Below are 19697 nucleotides of genomic sequence, written 5' to 3'. Positions count from 1 at the left end.
ATCGGCTTCCCAAACGTAAGGGGTGCGGCTTATTATATACCATCGGCGATGGGCGTTGTTTAGGTGTGTATGGCTATATGCAACTTATGAATGTGTAGTGTCTAGCCTGGATCTTCTTTGGTACCCCGAGGGCATCATTTAAGTAACTTGGTGTTACCGATCTTCTGCAGTACCCCCGGGGTATTATCAAGAGTGAACAGCGCCCGGTGAGCTCAATCCGCGCATGCGCTCTTCACAGCCTTCATTCTGTTCAGCAGGGCGGAGAAGAGCAATGCAGCAGCGGGAGGGGGAGACGCACAACCGGGATTCGTAGCTCCAAAGGCCCCACCGCCTCTCCGCCGTACGGGCACGCTTCAGGTCTCAACAGGTACGATCAGTTCTTCGCTGGGCAGACACGCTCCCTGATCACCTTATGAATCCCGTGTTCTTCCACTTTCAATGCCAACATCCCCGCCCCCTCCTGCCTGTGCCACCCCGCTGCCAGTGTCTGTTCCAGCTCCCCCCGCTTTGGAGCATCGGTGGTGCGGTGGGCGCAAGGCACACGCTATGGAACCTCTCATTCATCACCCTATAATTGAAAATGCCCCGTACTCACCACTACCCTTGCTTGGCTAACGAGGCATGTTTATATTAGTTTCTACCCAAGTCAGTGCCAGCCTCCGCACTGCCAGATCTTCCTGTACAGCCAGCCCTCATTCCCCTCTCCAAAGCACCTCTGCGCCTCTTTGCACGGCCAGACTGACCAGCCCTCCGACCCAAGATCCAACTGCCCCTCCAGGCCTGTCTTCAAAAGCCTATAGAGCTGTCACTGCAGGCCTGTCGTCATGTGGGAGACACCCATATGTGCTACTGGCTCTAGATCTTGTTCCAGGCTCATGTCGTCAGTGAATCACAACAGCCTGGTCCACCCTCTGTCTGCAAGTGCCTTTGGCAGCTCTGACCTTTATGTGGGTCCCATTACCTTGGAGTTAGCCACAGACGTTGTATACATACATGGCTTGTGCCAGTTTATCTTTGTTTATCAATCAAAACTTGTAGCTTGTGCTGTATCTTTGAGAGCAGAAAATGAATAACACATTTCTCGTGACTGGTATCGTGCCCAGGTTCTTCTCTGCCAATTTGTATTGACAACATAACCTCTGTGATGGCTCAACTGTCTAATGAAAACCACACACCCTAGACCGACACCCTCCTGGCTGCATGTAGAATCATAAACCTTCAGGGTCACGTCCTCCCTACTCAGGCTGTACAAGTGCTGCACCTTTGTCTGCACACCCACACTTGCTCTTGTCACCTCGTGCACGTTCTGCTGGGCAGGGTATGGTTAACCCGATGTATACTACTTCTCTTCAGAAGATGATCCTCTGACGACTGCCTTTGAGCATGTTAGACCCATGTCCAAAGACCCAGTTACCTGTGGACATACCTCTAGTTTGCATTTAGGATAGAATTTACCAAACGCAAGTGTCATATTGATTATGGAGTATTGTGATGGCATATTTTCAATCCATTCCTTATGGTTACAGGGGCATGCAGACCTTTTGTAGACACTTTTAGGGTAAAGATGACCAAGAAGACTGATGCTAACAAAGGCATCAATGAGAAGCCTATACCAGCCAATATGTCACTGTAGAAATACTTGTTCAGTCAGTCAGGTCAGTCTCTTAGATCTGTCTCAACTAGCTGTACTTCCAGAAAATGTCTGACAAAAGAGCCATTCATGAGAATATTGAAACCAACTTAACATTGTTAAAAGACAATATTGCTTTTGACTCTTCTCAGTACTCCACTGAGCATGTTTTGGGCCAGCTGGGTATGGACCCAGTGGCCCACTTCCTTAGTATACCCAGTTCAAAATGCATATTTTGTGTTGAGTACTGATGATGTCCATGGTTGGGCCTTTCTTGTTTGACTAAGTGTGATATACCATCTGTTTTGATTTTAAACAGTTTATGATTTTAAGACCTTTGACTGATTTTTACTTACCAGAAATGCTAGAAAATCTCATGAACAGGTGGTCAGTGACTGAAGTAGGCGGTTCTTCAAATGTCTTTCAAAGGCCGATTTCATAATTCATCTATAATGGGTGACACATTTTGATACCCTCAACCCTTGCAGTGTCTCACACCAGAAGCTTAAATTGATCATGCTTTCCATAATGATGAGAGAACAGCACTTGATGACCTGGTCTGTATGTTTCCCTATGTAAAGTGACTTTAAAAAAGGTGAAAGGAATCAATTCTAGTCGGACATGTGTTTCTTAGGCGTGAACCCTACCACAAAGTATCAGAACGTAGTACGTTCAACAAGAAGGTAAAAAGTTTCAAACAATGATTCAAGGTACATATTAACAAGTTTAAAACTCCTCAAAGATACACAATTTAGCAGTTAGGGTGATTAGGTTTTTGGACAAAGTAGTTGAATTATATCCATGTAAGGTTACAGTTTTTTTTTGCAATAGCTACACCTGTCTCTGTGTTTTGGATGACTGCTCTTTTCTAACTGTGAGCAAATTATTTGATCCTGTCTTAACTAAGCTTTTCAATTAGTGATTGAATCAACCCTATCTGTTAAATGTTAAGCCATAAGGAATGTTGTAAAAAGTTAACAAGTTTGGTTTAGGTTCCCCCCCCCCCCCCCCAAAAAAAAAAACGTGATTTTAGTTTCATCCAAAATCTCAGCATTTTACAGTTGTGGAATCCACATTGTGCATAAGGATTTTTATAGGTGCCTTGTTAGGTAAGCCCCCTATATCTGAACTTTGCTAAAGAGTTGATAAAGTCGTAATAGGTGGATTCTACAAACTACCAGTCCAAGTGTTTCTTTTAATCTCTGCATAGTTGGAGTCATCTTGAGTAGGACATTGCCCCCTGATTGTAGAACAGTTAACATTTTCATTGGCTTTTGATGGGCAATCTTATTGAACATTTAAACATTCAGTTTGTGATGCAGCAATGCAGTCTGAGCCTCTGTAATCAACAAGTTATAGTATTGATTATAATAGTTCATTGCACATTTTTGTGATCAGTTTGCACACCAATTAATACTTGTTTATCTTTGACTACAAATAACTGTATGCATTTTTTTTGGTCCTGAACATTGGCCATTGTAAGAGTCCACTCAACGCTTTTAATTGAAGGATTTGTGGCGCTTTACTTAATAATGTACTTCTTACGTTTGAGCTTGTGGTGAAGAGTAATGATAATCTCCTTGACCATCTAATATTATTTTATATCCGTAAATCACTGGAAATGTTATGAAACTATCTATTCAACTTGTCTAATTTTATAGCATTTTGACTACTCACTATTAAAAAATGTTTAGGGTTGTGTGACAAATTCTTTTTAATGATTATAACCAGGGCCTCTGAATTTGTGCTGCATAAGAGGGCCAATTATGCGCTGGGATTGTATAAATCATGCTGCAAGAAAAGGCAAATTGTGCGGCTTGATGCAGCACATTTTGTAATAGTATTACTTCATTCTTTAGTCATTTTTAGGGTCGAGCCTGTGTCGCATGCGCTCGTGCATGCGTATCGCAGCGAGACGTTTTAGGTATTAGAAAAGGGCTCGGAGCCCTGTCGACGTCACGTCAGTGTTTTTCATTGGTTCGTGGGCTTGCCTATTAAAATCTGCTTGCTTTCATTAGTCGAAGGCATACATACGTCATGCCTTTTCTGGTGGCTAGCCCTCCTCGAGCGCATCGACCAAGTACAGAAAACATGCGAGGCTCGCTGTTTTCTGTCTGGTTCTTGGACTATTTTTTCTCTATTTCCCTAGCACGATTTTGCTTGGCAGAAGTCGAGCGCTTTACACAGTTAATTGCACTTTTTCGGGTTACGTACATAAATGCACTTTTGCCAATAGGTGAAAAGTCGGGTTAGGAGTTTACAACGCTATCAGTTCTAACATGAGCAAACGCGAGACCCGTTGCATTGAAAATGCTTGTTAAACTTGCTAACAGTGTCTGGGCATTGATTGCAGCATATTAGTACTATTTTCATACTCAAATAGAGCAATAAGCAATACATAGGTGACCAATCTAGACTAGTAAATGGCCTTTTAACTGCACAGCAACACATCTCTGCATTTTAAGTAGCTTTTGGACACTTTGAGCTAGAAACAAATGTAGTTTTTTGTTAAAATCTGCAGATTATGCAGCAGATGATGGATTATGTGGCAAATCTGTAATAATGTGAAATTGATGCAGCCGTACAATCACATAATTCCAGTGACCCACATTATAACATTTATTGGTATTTCCCGATTACATTTATTGGAATAAAATGAGACAGTTGTATATTTTTAAATTACTTGAATTAGTCCTTGAGGGTAGTCCTTTTTGTATTACTTTTCTGCAGCTCCATAATGTTGTTTCTGTATTTAAGGCTTAATTTTATTTGTGGCAACTTTTTTTCTCTTCACATATTGAATGGAGAAACCTAAAACCTTATTTTCTGATGATGATCTTTCATAGCAGGAATGGGGTCTGATCACTGGCTGGCAGAGATTAGGGCATTTCTTCCACTTTACGCTCATTTGAATTCACTTTGTACTAAAAGCTAGATCTTGTAGGATAGGTTTCTATCACATTTGGCACACTTACCTTTTTTTTCTAATCTCTCTTTAATATTTGGACATCTATTTCCTTTAGTATCATTGCTGTGAGCTTTCACCTAAGCTTACACGGTCTTTCACATGTGTCTGGTCTGACTAACTCACTCACTTGTACTTGATTTAGTGCCTGCCTAGTTTTGGAAAATGGCCTCTGAGTGATTTAGTCTACCTAAATTGCTTTCAGACTGACTTGCTTATAGTATTCCCCGTGCTGCCACGATCGCTAACATAGGGATTTTATTCACAAGCTTCATTTGAGTATCACCTAACTAAGATCCCCTTTCCTTTGCAGATGAAGAGATTTTCCTTCACCATTGTTATTCATCACCCCATCTTTTCCCAGGAGGGGTATAGGCTTAAAATAACAAGCAGTTCATATTCCATTTTGGTACACATGTTGCAGGTCAGATATGAGGTGTCTCTATCTAATGCAATAAAAATGACCAATGTAAAATATGATTGAGTGTATTTTATTTATGATAGTGCTCATCAAAACGTATTGCTGCAATGTAATTTGTACTCTGTTTGTTCCAACTTCTTGTTAAACACATGTTGTGAGGGCTCTCGGTATATCAGACACATTATGCACACATCAAATAAAGCACAAAACTTGAACACATGATATGCTTTGAAGAAATTCACATTTGATCATTTTTAATATTTATGTAGGTCTTTGTATGCAGGCGCCCTTATTAGAATAATCACAAACGTGCCATTTCCAATATATTTAAACTTGAAATCGGTACTTGGCACAATGCCCCCTCTCCCACCCATTATTATTTTTTAATTCACAGCCTACCAGACAGCACAGCTGTCTAGTTTGCTAAAGACATCTTGGGTGACATTCAGAAAGCTGACCTAGGAAAGCATTTTGCCCGTTGCTTGCCGTTGGCTTTGTAACTCACATTTTCTTGCTTTCCATTTGCAGGCTTTATTTGTTTTAGGCTGTTTAGCTTGAGTTCGTACCTTCCCTTACCAAAACCTTATTTACAATATCCTTTCAAGTGCTCCCTTACCGATAACCGGCCTGTATATCCTTTTCTTATCTTGTCAAATTAGCTGTGCATTCAGAGACCCAGATCAAATGTCAGGTGCTGTCTTCCGAGGGCGATTGTTTACTTTTCTTTCTCTGACTTTTTTGTAAGAGGGTTTATGTGACAATCCTGCTGGATACTGTTTCTAAGAAAACCTTTTTCCCTAGCACACAGCAAAATTTAAATGAACTGTGTAAGTATTTCAGAATTAAAAGGATGAGATTTGATCTGATTTGTCTTTATCACAATACGACATACAGTCTTCTAAGAAGAGAGTCCAGATTTTGAGAAGAATATGTGAAAATATTCTGCAATGCATAGAAAACTTAACAATCCATGAAATATCATGGTCTCCATCAAATATAAAAAAATATTCAGTTTACCTCAGGGTGCACCTAAATGATCTGAAAGTGAGTTAAATTTGGGAATGATGATCTCAAGAGACCAGCAGGAGAGCTGGGATTCTGGAGGTAGCCCCCCTCATCTCAAAAAGTCAAGAACCACAAGCATAGATGGGGCATATTGCCATTACACATAGTAGGCTGGTGAGCCGTGCTCAGCCTGATATCCCTGCTCCAGCTGCTGTATGCCCTACAAAACTACTCCTTTGGAATTTCCCAGAGTTGCTTCTCAAGGTACAATCCACACTGACTAGCTAGCTATATGTAAGTGAGGGCTCCCTCCAGAGTGGTTCATAAGAATTGCATGCAGTCACCTGACAATGGAGGATTGAGGACAGTCGGCTACCCAACCGCTCCTGTTTTTGGGGATTAATGTGACCCAACAGTAAAATTAGAAATTGATTCACTTGAGAAGGTCGATCCGTGGACATAGCTGTACGGTTCAAGGCCAACTTGGAATATGCCACCAGCAAAAGCAATACCATTTGAATGTTGGCAGGCTAAAACACCACTCTGCCTTGGAACATGGCACAAAAATGTCTCCTAGGTGCAGGGATTTTCGAAACCGGAACAGGATGGGGAATTCAAAACTGGAGGATATCTGGCCTTAGCTTTGTATGTGGGGGAAGAGGGAGAATGTGTGCGCCCTCCTAATCCCTCCCCCTAACATATATGGTTTGGACCCGAGGGATGCGATCCCTGTGGCCCCTATTGGCTCGGGGAGGGGGGGGTCATGCACAAGCCAGGCTCTGCAGCCAACTCCCTAGTGTGCACTTCTCAAGGCCGTGCCCATCATGCGGCTAGTTGCCCTTTTGTGGGGTTGGACACAGGGCTTTGCTGCAAGCGTGGCCCTGCGACCAGCCCCATGCCGTGCATGACCAAAGGCTGGAGTCGGCTGTCTTTGATATTTCATGGGGGCTGGCCGCCAAAGACCACGCAGGGCGGGGTATTGACTTCACATATGTTAACAAAATATTATTTGTACGTATTTAAAAAAAACAAAACTATTTATTCACTGAAAAAAGAAGAGGTTAAAGTGAAGTTATAGTTAGGAATTGCTATTATATTTTACATGTCATTAAAGAAAACCTTAGAAATTCACATGTTATAGTTAGCACAGTAACCATAACTTGCCCCCTCAAATGCATGGTTTATGACCTCACCTATTACATCACTCATGACATGTTCTATGACATCTCAAATGAGATAATTGATTAAATTCCTGATGACCTCATCCAAGCTACTTTTGTGCATGTTATTCTGTAAACACGTACAGCATTAGAGGTTTGAAGGTAAGCACAAAACAGCTCAGAATAATATAAACGTCATTAATACCATCACACATACAACTCCCTTTGGTGAAGCAAGTTTGTTATGTGCAACATTGACCCTATACAATACACCTAGTGGGAGCCGAGCTCAACCACAGATCAAAGGGTAACCCCTAATGCACACAGTGTTCAATTTGTATACACCTGTTCAGGGAAAACCAAGTTCCTGTAGATACTCCACTTCTGTTACATACCTAATGCAATACTATGGACAGCCTTTACCTATATCAAACTGTTTAGTCACCGAACCTACAGTGAGAAATTAATTGAAAATGAGTAGAAACAGTGTTTACTCTATGAACAGAATTTACTCTGTACCACATTTTTACAGACAGTGAAACACTCATGAGAAATATATTTGAGTGTATTAAAAAGTATCTTTTAACAGTGTTCACTGCACGGGAAATTTGTTGAGATACTCTTCCTTACAAAATCCTAGTGTCTGGATGCGCTAAGTGTCATACTACCTGCCGCCTTCATACTGTTGTGAAAACACTACAGATAGCCCTTGTTCTAAAGGTAATCAAACAGATTTAAGTAGGTTAGTACTTGTGCACATATCTTCCATCTTATGAGGAAAATGTCATGCTGAGACTCATCTGTTACATATGATCTACACCTTGTTGGAAAGTAGTAGACTGTGCCAGCTGTGTTGCTCACCTAGGTTGATAGAAGTTACTTTTTCCTTAATCTCTTAAGCATTCGCCCCTGCTTCCTTTTAAGGCTGTTGAAGCTAATGGAGAGAGAACTCTGCAGCAAATGTTCAAATATCTAAAACGTTTTGGTAATCAAGAAATGTGTCTTTCTGAATAAAAATCTGCACCATATATTAAGACACAAGCATTGGTCATTTATGCATAGATCTTAACCATGACTATTTCTGGGCCCATTTGCTGAAGGTAGGAGTATGAACTGAAATAACAAACGGCAGATGTATAACTAAGGACCTTGCCATGCGTGATCACACTTCTTAGTTCAGTCTCATAAAAAGTGTTATTATTGCTTGTCTTACAAAAAAGCTTGTTTTCTCTGAGTTATTTGACTTCACTTATTGAACTTTTGACTATATTTTATTGCTCAATTTGGAATTAACTGCACTTCTATAATTACTTACTGGAGATAGACACTTGTAGTATGTCTCAGTAAGCTTTTCTTCCTTTCTATGTTTGCGCTCTATATGTGTCCATACCTCTTATGTAGAATATGCTAAAGCATTGCAAAACAATGCTGGAGCCCCAGTATAACATGTTTTATCAATAAAGGATTACACACTTAACAGCGCTGATTGCTGAACCTACAGTGTTCGGTACACCTTCTCTGCCTCACATTTCTGATGGAAAGCATCTCACAGTGCCTGGACAAACTACACAATGTCCAAACAAGCTTTGGTAGAAATTGGATGCTTCACAAATCTCCAAAATTGATCCATCTCAAGCAGTGTTAACTGGCAGAAAGGTCTCATTAATGTAGAAATAATGACAAAGCACATTTAGCTTTGTTAATCAAACAACACCAGTAATGACTTTTTGATTCTTTTCATCCCAAAACCGAGAAGGAGGTAGAGAGCTAAGATATTGCTCATTGTTTTGGGTGTGTCTCGGTGATATAATGCCAATACGTATCTATAAGATGATGGATACACAGATGCCACTGTGACCTTCCAGGAAGACCTCTTTTGACAGAATGGACATGAACAGTCATAGTAGTACTCTCACAGCACACTAATAAGTTGTCATAAGGGTACCGTTAGGACCTGATTCTAAGAGAGATAGGTGGTGTATGTCTTTGGAAGTGATAAAACCAAGTACTTCATTTTATCCATTTGTTTTCACAACAGATATTAGTATAACATTTTCAATGTTACACAAGCACATGACATACATGCATATTTATATAGCTCGTGTTTATTTTGAGTAGTTAGTATCTATATATTACCTGATCGAACAGCTTTAAACTAGTTTATTTTAAAATCAAAACCCTATTCTAATGTACATGATATGAATTGCAACTACAGTAGCCAAATAAAATAGCAGCATCATTTATCAAAACAGTGAATAGAATGAAACTGTAACACAATTGCTGTTATACTTTCATAGCAATTCTACTCCCATTCTGCTACTTCTAAGCACCAAGATAGATCATTCGAACACTGCATAAAATAAAAACTTATTTCGAGTTTCTGAGATGGTTTACACCCACTCACATGTTTCAACATTGAGAGTTGTGTTCAGTTTAATAGCAAGGCCTTCTTTTATTGGTGTGTGAGGCCAGCGGCACTGATAGGCTTAGCGAGTGCCTCCTTTCCCAGTAGCCTTCTGTTAGAACGGATGATATGAATCTCTACGGCCTGCCCGGTTGTCACTCGGAATTAAAATTCCCAGTGAACCCTAACTCTTTCTGCTCAACTTTTATACCATTAATTCATTGTTAATGAGACTATAAGAATAAACAGTTAGTAGAGTGTTGCTAGATGCCCATTCACTTATGTTCATTTTGAAAAGCTGTGTTCTTTATGCATAATAAACAAGACACATAGTTATCAACCTTGTAGAAATAAAAAACGAAAGACATAAAGCAGAACAGGCAGCGTTTAGAATAAATACTGTAATTATATTCAATCAAAGTTGATTTATTATATTGTAAAAAGTAATATAAACTAATTGTGCATTCTGTTATCACACATGTTCACTTTTGATTGATTAGCTCACGCAACTCAAGAAGGGGAATACCCAGAAGAGAAAAGACATTATTGACGTCAGAAGTATCTCTTGACAGTTCAGTGTCAGTAATGATTTTTGCTTCCTAGGTTAGGATTCAGTCTGTGGTGCTAAATTGTCCTGTGTTACTGAATGGAACATGATCTTAATGCTTTTATGTACTTGAAATTGGTATTCTATGACTGCCAATCCGCAATAGTATCTCTTCTGTTCCTAAGACTTAAAGTTCATGATTGGCCTTGCTTGACTCTTGCAACAGTGTAGGGGGAAGATGCTTTCCCATTACCATGTGCTTTCAGAATGCATCCCAAATCTCTTATCTTGCTGTTTTTGCAATTAAATAAATAGGTCATTGTTAAGAAATAGCCTGAAGCTTTATTTCCCAAATATGTAAAATGCAGACGTGGTCATGCACATGCTTAAGGCTGTGTTTTACCAGTAGCGTTTTCCTGGCTGGGTGAAAACAATTAGAAAACGAGATTACAGTAATATGAAGTTGCCTGCCAAGTGCCTCAAAAACGTTGCAGAACTTGGGAATTGTCATTTCTTTGTTGTGGTGTTCATTATAAGAGAAGGCGGGTTCCTTCAAAACTTCATAGTAAATAATGTGTTTTGTCATTCATTTAAACTGTACTGTAGTTTTGGCCAGGAGGTTAGTTTAGGTATGTCTTATAAGGCACTACTTGCTACAAATCGTTTTAGTGCACATTTAAAAACATGACTGCTAATGAGTGTCTGAATATAAAGCAGTTAAGTTAAAACATTTTTGCTTTGGGAAAGTGACTTAGGGCCTCATTCAATCCAAACTGGTGTATCGCTCATGTTGCACCAGTTCGCATGCGCCACCCTGCACCCCCTAACAACAATACAATACAGTACAGTGCTCTATGGCGCTCATTAGCACAGCTGTGTCAGAATTGCTGATGCAATTGTGGGGCTTTGCTGGACTAGCATTAAAAATGTTGACGCTAGTCCAGCAAAGCGCAGCGTCACTTTAACGCCTGCCCTGAGTAGGCGTTAAAGCATGACGCTAGAATCTACAAAAGTTCACTGCGCTATTCCTAAGAACCTCCTTGTGGGAGGAATGCCTTCTTTGCATGCATTATACCTAGCACAGGTATAATGTGACGCAAGGGTTTACAAACTGGCGCAATGGTACTGTTCTCTGCCACTGAAGCGTCAGGAAAACAATTACGCTACGGTGCCGCAAGGGGCTTGTAAATGAGCTCCTTAGTTCTAGACGCCTGTCCTCTGAGTTATCTCCTCTAACAACCATCCTTAATGTGGCCTGTTGTGGCACTGACCAGCATATGCAAAAACACAAAAATAACGGCATAACAATAAGGTTATGACACTGAGCGTTTTCAAGGTTTGTAAATCACCATTTTGATGCTATGCTTCCCCCTACAGATGTTTCGTAGTCACCCATCTGTCTTTTAAGGGGATGATCTTGTATTTTTCTTTGGCCTGTATGGTGTCTGTTGCTAATTACAAGGCATCCAGGTGATTGTGCCACACGGTAAAACGGTGACTCTTGTAACTTATCTGCTCTCGAGTTGGAAATCCACATTTTTTTTTTTTGAGGGGGGGAAAGCATAGTATGCCAGTTGCTTATTGAACAAATTTAAACTTTTTCATGTTTTAGAGTAATGAATGCAGACTTGGACTTCTCACAATTTAAAAGAAACGTACAAACCCAAAAATCTGCATATTCAACATCAAGTACACAGAATATGTGACTGTGTGTGTGTGTGTGCCGCAGCCATAAAAAAATGATAGTGCTGGCGCCTCCTAGCCCAGTGAAGAGAACCCCAGAACTATTTATGCGATTTGACAATTCACCAGGTTTGGTTTGGTTTGGTTTGTTTTTTGTTTTTGCAGAAGTGAGCTTTTTCTTTTTTCCCCACAATACATAGTTCTGATGATTTGGGGCGAGGAAGGGTTCCGTAAACTACATGGTATTTTGTTTGTGTTTAGGGCTTGGCTTTGTGATGTTTGCGCACATTGCCTCTGGCTTCCAATATGTGCGCAATTATGTTTTTTTCCATTCATAATGAATGCCAAGCCTCCCAAGTGATTTGACCCGTATTGTCGGATCACAGCCTCAAACTCATATTTTGCATGGTCCTAGAGATGTTTAGAATGGGACCATAGAACTTCATTCTTTATTCGAGCAAAAGCCTTTCTGTTTCGTTGAGTCCAATGAACTCTCCGAAACAGCCACATAACGACATATTGCCACGGTTGTGGTGAATACACTCGGATTTTTGTGGCAATACTGTGCACATGATTTGAGGAGGTTGTTAGGTGTAAATAAAGCAGCTGGTTAGTAGTTTGCGTCTACAGATGGTCAACGATTTTTTCAGTGGCCAGTGTGCTGCACCCTGCGTAGGCTTTTTCACTTCAAACATGAGTCAGCAAAGAAGGTTCAGTGACGGATGGCAGCAGGGGAACAATGAAAGTCTCTCAGAGTTAGTGTTTTACACACAACTGTTACTTTGAAGTGCTACCCATGTGTTAAGTTCTTCCCTCTCTTGATATCTGTTGGCCCACTGCTGAGACTGCAGAAGGAGGAATGGTCACAGAGCTATGGGGGATTTATGGACAACCTCTTTTGGGGTTTGAGGTGCACTTCTCTTTAAGTTTGATAACACTTTTAGCTTGTTAGGGTGGAGTTTTTATTGTGCATGTTGATTGGACAGAGGCATAGTATCTAGAGTGATAAACGCTCCCTCTTTACAGCGTGAAAGCAGAAAAAGGCCTGGTGAATGCCTTCTCAGGTTTGAAACATGCAGCAACAGTGCACTGATCAGTCTCTGCTTGACCTTTCTTTAAGGCACAGAGCACTTATGCATCTTGTGTCACATCCTTGAAAAAGTAGACATTTTCACAAACCAGACAAGCAGCAGAAGGGAAAAGCAATGTCAAAACCAATAGGCCAGGGTTTAATGTGCAAACAGATGGTTGACAGTGTTTTAAACCTATGACAGAAAGGGGCTGAAAGCCCCCAAAAGGCACCTAATCAAGCAGCTTTTAATGAGTCGCTAATGTGTTTGTGAGTTTGGCTAAAGATAAATGCAAATGTGCAATTTTATTGTTAACTGTGGGGATGGGCCATGGCTCACAGGGTTGAAGCCTTGAGTGGGTTGGAATGCCCCTTCCTTCCCTCCTTGAAATCATAGGAAATAAATAGCACATTATTCAACGAAAGGCTGTGCCATGCTGTACTTTTATATGTATTGATTATAAAACAAAGTCTTTAAGCAGACTGAGAAGACAGTATCATTTATTCCTTAGGCCAAAAGTGTGAAGTAATTTTGACCAACAGTGTCTCTAATTCTTGATGAGCAGGATAAATCTTGGTCCTGCCACTAAGCATTACAGTGATAATATCTGATATGACCTTTGGTAATATTTCTCAGAGCCTACATTTATTTCTACACTTGCTCTAGTTCTTTTCTACATACATAACTTCCTACACACCACTAATCACTTGTACTCTACATATGATAATTTGTAGTCAAATGCATTTTGATTTGTTTCCCTGAAATACACATTTGTGGTTTGCATCCAACTGTGGTTGAAAAATGCATTGCTCTTGGCTCCGAGAAAGAGCTCAGAATGTGACTTTGTTTTTTGCTCTGACAGTTGTGTGGTTAGGTAGTGATGGTTAGAATGATTCAGAGCCAGTTATGTCAAAAACGTGGCCTCTGAAATCTTTGTCTGCCACCAGTAGACTATTCAGCTGTCTTAGCAGAGGCATACCATGATCGTATTTCTTAGCACCGCATACTGTCCTGCCACAGAGTTCTGTACTGTGGGATGGGTATAAGAATATAGTTGGTGAGTTCTTGCTAGCCCTGGCTGTGGTACAGAAACCCAGCCCTGCAAGCTATACCAGGCCTGAATTGCACAGATTTTTCTGTGAGTATGTGTGATTTACTTCTGGCTGTTCTCAAATATCCAGTAGCAGGTTCCCCTTCTGCATGAGTAAAGACTTTGTGAAGAATAATATTGTTTGCTAGTATCATGGGAAATTGATAGAAATCCTTTTGACCTTGAGTCGCTTCACTGATAGTCTGCGTAAATCTATGCCTTTTTCAACTTTAGTTTAAGGGATTTTTGTGAGGTGTACATGTGAGCTAAAAAAGTAACTGTCACTAAAACCAGTGAAACTGAATTTCACCCTCCAGGTACATAATGTTTGCCCTGTTTTCTACCCCGTGATAGGCTGGATTGTCATTTACAAAATCACGAAAACATGATGCCCCTTTTGAATGCTCTCACTATGTGCTTTTTGAGACTAAGGGGGTTATTACAACTTTGGAGGAGGTGTTAATCCGTCCCAAAAGTGACGGTAAAGTGACGGATATACCACCAGCCGTATTATGAGTCCATTATATCCTATGGAACTCGTAATACGGCTGGTGGTATATCCGTCACATTTGGGACAGATTAACACCTCCTCCAAAGTTGTAATAACCCCCTAAGTGTGTTGAACCACAGTTGTTGTCAATTGCATACATTTTATTGAAATTATTTGAATTTGAATCCATTCTTCTCACTTCACTTCCCTAAAGGAACACTGTACTAATGTGTTGGCTGCTTGATCATTGGCCTCAACTACAAGTTTTCAACTGTGCGTCACAAGGAAATTATAGCAGGCTGGCAAGGCATGCAGCAAGAACCACTGCTGCGACGGCATTGAACTAATGTCCCCGCTGGTCTCTAATGGTTTTGCTGTGACATGATGCCTTGTCGATGGTAAGCACCATGACAGCAGCTGCTCCTACCTGTGTATGTGAGTGCAGACTCGGTGTCTGGTCATAATCATACTGCCAGCTGCTCCACAATATGGCAAATTTAGCTGTTTCATGAGCAGCACCAAAGCCAGTATCGCTTCCAGTAGTCACAAGGTGGAGGGGCACCACTTCTAGCAACTTCACCTTTAGTGACACAGCCGAACAAATACTATCTTTTGGCACTTAGGGAACACAACGTTGTCTTCAAGGGCTTTATTATCTTTCATTATAGCAGGATTTCTCCTTTCTCCACCAGATTTGGGCGGAGGTCCAACTTTGATGCCTTCATCATCCTTTTCATCCAAAGTTTGATTGGCTATGTCCAGGAGTCTGTAGCTCCTAAAAATTAGCACCCAGGCCTGCCCTGAAAATTAGAACAGCGTTGGCATAGCTCCAGAAGGTGCATGAAAAGACTGAGGCCTCCTAAGATGTAGAGGTGGTGGACTGGTAGCAGCAGCTCTCTTGCTACAAACAGAGGAGCAAACCCCTCCCTTATTACTATTCATCAGTCTCGTACTCTGAGAGAGTATACCCAGGTCTAAAAGTGGAAGAGGTCATTTTGAGTTGTATATAGGGGATGACAACGATGCCAGCCTTCTGCATCAGCAAAGCTATGATGTCTACATTATATGTAGTGGCTAAGGCTCTGTGAACAAAGCCACTAGTACAAAATAATCTGTGGAGACGGGAGGAGTAAATCACAGAGACTACCCCTCAAAACTGTTTTGCTGCTATTAATTGATCTAGAAAAATCCACACATTCAGAGGCAAGGCACCACGTTTTAACATGGAGAATAATGTCAGCAGGCAGGCCTGACCATGTATGCCCCTATAGCAACTACTCTGGCCTGTTTGTAATATTAGTGTTCGCTGTATATTACAGTTGTGCCCAGAGCTGTTGTATCATATGTAACGGTGAAATGCCGTACCGAGCATGCCGTCAGGCAGTCTCATCGGTATATGACGCAACTGTCCAGATGAGCGAGGGTTGCGTTTCTAGTGCAACGCGTGCAGGAGAAGAATTCAGATGAAATCACAGGGGTAAAGATGTTTTTAAAAAAATCCTAAGCATTTCGGAAACATTTTTAGTTGGAAGGGAACTGCTAGCTCAGGAGTTTGTGTGAACGGCCACAGCCACTGGTCACATGTAAACTTGCTTCAACCTGAACTAGAAGTCAGCTTCTTACTAAAAACTCTTTTGAATTGTTTATTTTTTTCTAGAAAGTCATATGCATCTGCACTCCTGGAGGCAATGTTCTAACTGCGTAGTGGTTTACGCATGCATACACCGGTAGATTGCCCAAAAGGCCTTTTCTGATAGCCACAGATTTCTCACATCTTGAATTCCCATTGCATCAGACTGGATGAAGAGACTTTTCAGCTGTATCTATGCATGCCGGAAGGTGGCATCCTGCGGCTCTACGCTGACGCTGTCTGGCTTCGGAAATGCCATGTGGGGCCTTTATAGGCACCACACCAGTGAGCAGATGTCAATTCCATTCTTTCTGCGCCATCAGATGCGGATCCAGAGCTCCCTAACTTGTCTCTTTGAGACATTGCACCTCAGATTTTCCAGTGTGCAAGGGATAACACCCCCCAAAAATTGCAGGTTTCAAGCCATGTAGGCACTGTCGCAACCGAGTGTCTGTGATTGAAAAACCACCAGGTATGCTTGTGGTGCCTGGAGTCAAGCCACGACTTCAAAGACTGCACCAACTGTGAGTCGAAGAACCCGAAGGTTATCAGGAAACGCGAGGTGAAACTCTGCATCGCCAAGCATAAGAAGATTCCAATTTGGGGCGCTCTAAGTTGAGGTCTGCGTCCAAGGTTCGTTCCTGATCTTGTTCCCGTTCCTGGAGTCGTCGTAGCCACTTGAGAGGCTGGTCTTCATCACGCTCCGTGCCTGTCGTGTGACCGGCTCAACTTTCAATTTCCAAACCTGTACTAGCCCTGGGTTCCAAAATGTCCAAGTCGATGCAAGAGAAGGAGGATCTGACTGTTCTCTCCGAGACCAAGTTGGAGCCAATCTGATCTTGACTAAAGTCCATACCAAATCCACCCATGGTGCCTCTTTCTCTATTGATTGTTCCAACTGCTCAAGGGAAGGTAGTCTACCTTGCACTCCCTTTTTGGCATCTACTCAGGTGACTATGACCAGGGTGATGAGTTTGCTTAGCCCTACTCTGATGAGAATCGCTGTGAGGGCTTGCAAGAGGTTAGTGACCTCAACACTTTTCCTGAAATGGCCCTTTTTTCTCCTCCTGGACCTTCCACAGAGGAATCCGCTTCCTGTGATACAGTTATGTATAGGGCGGTGAAGTTCTCGAACTCCAGCTCCCCCCCAATGAGGTAAAAGTTAATGTGCAAACTAAGGTTCTGCAACCTGGACATATCTCTGCTGAGCTTCTTCTCCAATTTAATGAGGCTTTGATGGGTACTTTTATTAGAGGCCTGGGCTGAACCTTGCTCTGAACCCACTGTCAGCTGACAAATTGACAGGCGTCATTGTCATGCCCCAGGTGACCAATAGCCTTGTTGTTCAAGCCTCCATGAGTCGGTTTTAATCCAAAGACATTTTCTGTCACTCCCCTTGACAGGGTATTTAAACACCTGTAAACATTTGGCAAGAGGGTCTTTTCCTCCACCAGCCTTGCCCTTAGCTCTGTCAGTGCCTGCTGCTTGTTGGTCTGTTATTCCCATGCCCTTTGGCATTCTGTGTCTCAAGTCCTCCCATGTGTATCTGATGACCTTCGCCCTGTTGTCGCCTAAGCAATTCAGGATGGGTGTGACGCAGCCAGTTTCACAATTCGTGTGGATTGGACACCACAGATTTTATTGGGCAAGCGACCTGCATCGGTTGTGCCATTCGCTGCCATTTGTAACTGCGTTCCAGTGGAGTCTCTGGTGACAGCCAGTCCTCCTGATGGACATGCCCTTTGATGGAAGGCACCTTTTGGGGACAAGGCTGATTTAGCTCTAGAGGTTTTACGGGAGTAGGTCTGCGGCTCATTCATTGGGCCTCTCTGCCCCTCCTTCCCAACCACACAAGTTTCATTGCTCTTTTTGTGGTTTTTGGGGAGGCACCTTTTACTGCCAGCCTGTCCAGTGCCCTTAGGGAACCCAGCAATTTTGCAGGTGTGACCGTAGTGTCCACCATTCCCTATGCAGCCCCATCTGCCAAATCTCCTTAGCCTGCCTCGGAGGGAGCACGGCCACCCAGTGGGAGGCAGAATCCAATGTTTCTTTCTGGACTAGCTGTGGATTACGTCAGACAAGTGGGTCCTACAGATAGTTTGTAGGGGCTATGCTCTTCTGTTCATTGCTTCCCTGCCAGACCTTTCACTGTCTGCCCAACGATTGACGGAGGGCATTCCCTCCATTTTTCAACAGAAAGTGCAAGCCCTTCTTGCCAAAGGGGCTGTTGAGAGGATCCAAGCTTCAGAAGTAGAGCATGGTCGCTATTCCAGCTACTTTCTGGTGCCAAGGACGAAAGCCTTCAGCCTATTAGACCTGCACCCTTCTCAGCACCTTTCTCTGAAAGAAGTTCATGATGCTCACCCTGTCCTAGGTTTTGTCTGCCCTACCTGGAGACTGGATGGTGGATGCAGGACTCCTTTTTTCATATTTTAATTCTGCTTGCCTAGCTACGCAACCTACAGATCTTGGTGGGACAGGAGCATTTCCTGTTTACTGTGTTTCGCTTTACTCACATTAGTGCCCCTTGAGTGTTGGCGGTGGTGGCAGGTCGTCTTCAGAGGTCTAGGGTAACTGTCTTCCTTTACCTCAATGACTGGCGGTTGAAGACGGACTCCCCCCAGGCAGTCGTCAGCCACATTCATCTTTCACAGGAATCAATGCTCAAGTAGGTCAATAGGTCTTTGGAACTGCGTAGGTTGTGGTAGACCCATTCAACACAACTTCAATATAAATAAATAAGTTACACAGTTTGACCAGTGTGTTGATACAAGGAAAATTCCAGTCAGGAATAAAGTTAAGGGGTTTATTAAAAGCTTAAGCTCAAAGTCATCTATACAGTTATCAAGATGTGGTTATAAAGATAAAGAATCACCAAGGGTTAGCCAAGGCAACAAAATAAGTTAAATGGAACTAGCATTAATAAAACCTAGCATTTGGCAAGCACCATATAAAACATCAACAAGATAATCTGAGATTCAGAAAAGAAACTATGCTCAGTTTTGATAAGCATTAAGGCACCCTGCCATCTTTGGGGTTCACTATCAACGTTTCAGTCAGTCATAGCTGACTCCTTCTCAGATGCTCCCTTTCATCTGAGCCATTCCAGATGTGGTTTGGTTTTGTGTATTTTTCCCTGGGGGGGAAAAAGTCCAGGACTTTCGAGTTATGATCCTGATTTTTCAGCCTTGGTCCTGATTTTCAGTGAGGTCGTCTCTGAGGCTGGCTGCTGGGACTGATGGCCTCCTGCATCCAGATGCTTAAGCACTCCAGGTGGCACATGGGGACTCTGCAGTGGGATCTGAAGTCCCAGTGGGCCCATCATCAAGGGGATCTCTCTGACCACGTTTACATTTTGGAAGAGACGGCAAAAAATCTGCTGTGGTGGCTGCTGGACTGCAACTGGGTCAGCAGCAGACCTCTCTCACTTCCCCACCCAGAGTTGACAATGGTGACCGATGCATTGCTTCTAAGTTGGGGTGGCCATTTGGAAGAGGTGAAATTCAGAGGCCTCTGGTCTCCAGCAGAGTCCAGGCCTTCCTGCAATCCATCAAAGAGAGGCTGGTGTAGGTACTCAGATACAACACCACTGTCATGTAGTA

General features: G+C 42.2%; 1 protein-coding gene across 5 annotated transcripts in view; it reads left to right on the top strand.

The window, feature by feature from the left end:
* The first annotated feature begins 226 nt into the window (after window positions 1-226).
* CLASP1 (cytoplasmic linker associated protein 1) overlaps window positions 227-19697 on the top strand; it is a 1131138-nt gene continuing 1111667 nt past the window's right edge. For 3 of the 5 annotated variants that reach the window (XM_069224628.1, XM_069224627.1, XM_069224630.1), the window contains exon 1: window positions 227-367. The gene's annotated coding sequence lies outside the window, so the exon portion shown is untranslated. The remainder of the gene's footprint in view (window positions 368-19697) is intronic. The other 2 variants (XM_069224631.1, XM_069224629.1) reach the window with 1 other exon arrangement.

This window comes from Pleurodeles waltl, chromosome 3_1 (genome assembly GCF_031143425.1).
Source record: "Pleurodeles waltl isolate 20211129_DDA chromosome 3_1, aPleWal1.hap1.20221129, whole genome shotgun sequence".
Classification (NCBI taxonomy): domain Eukaryota; kingdom Metazoa; phylum Chordata; class Amphibia; order Caudata; family Salamandridae; genus Pleurodeles; species Pleurodeles waltl.
The sequence above is the reverse complement of the archived record's forward strand: the minus strand, read 5'-3'. Positions and strand labels throughout refer to the sequence as shown.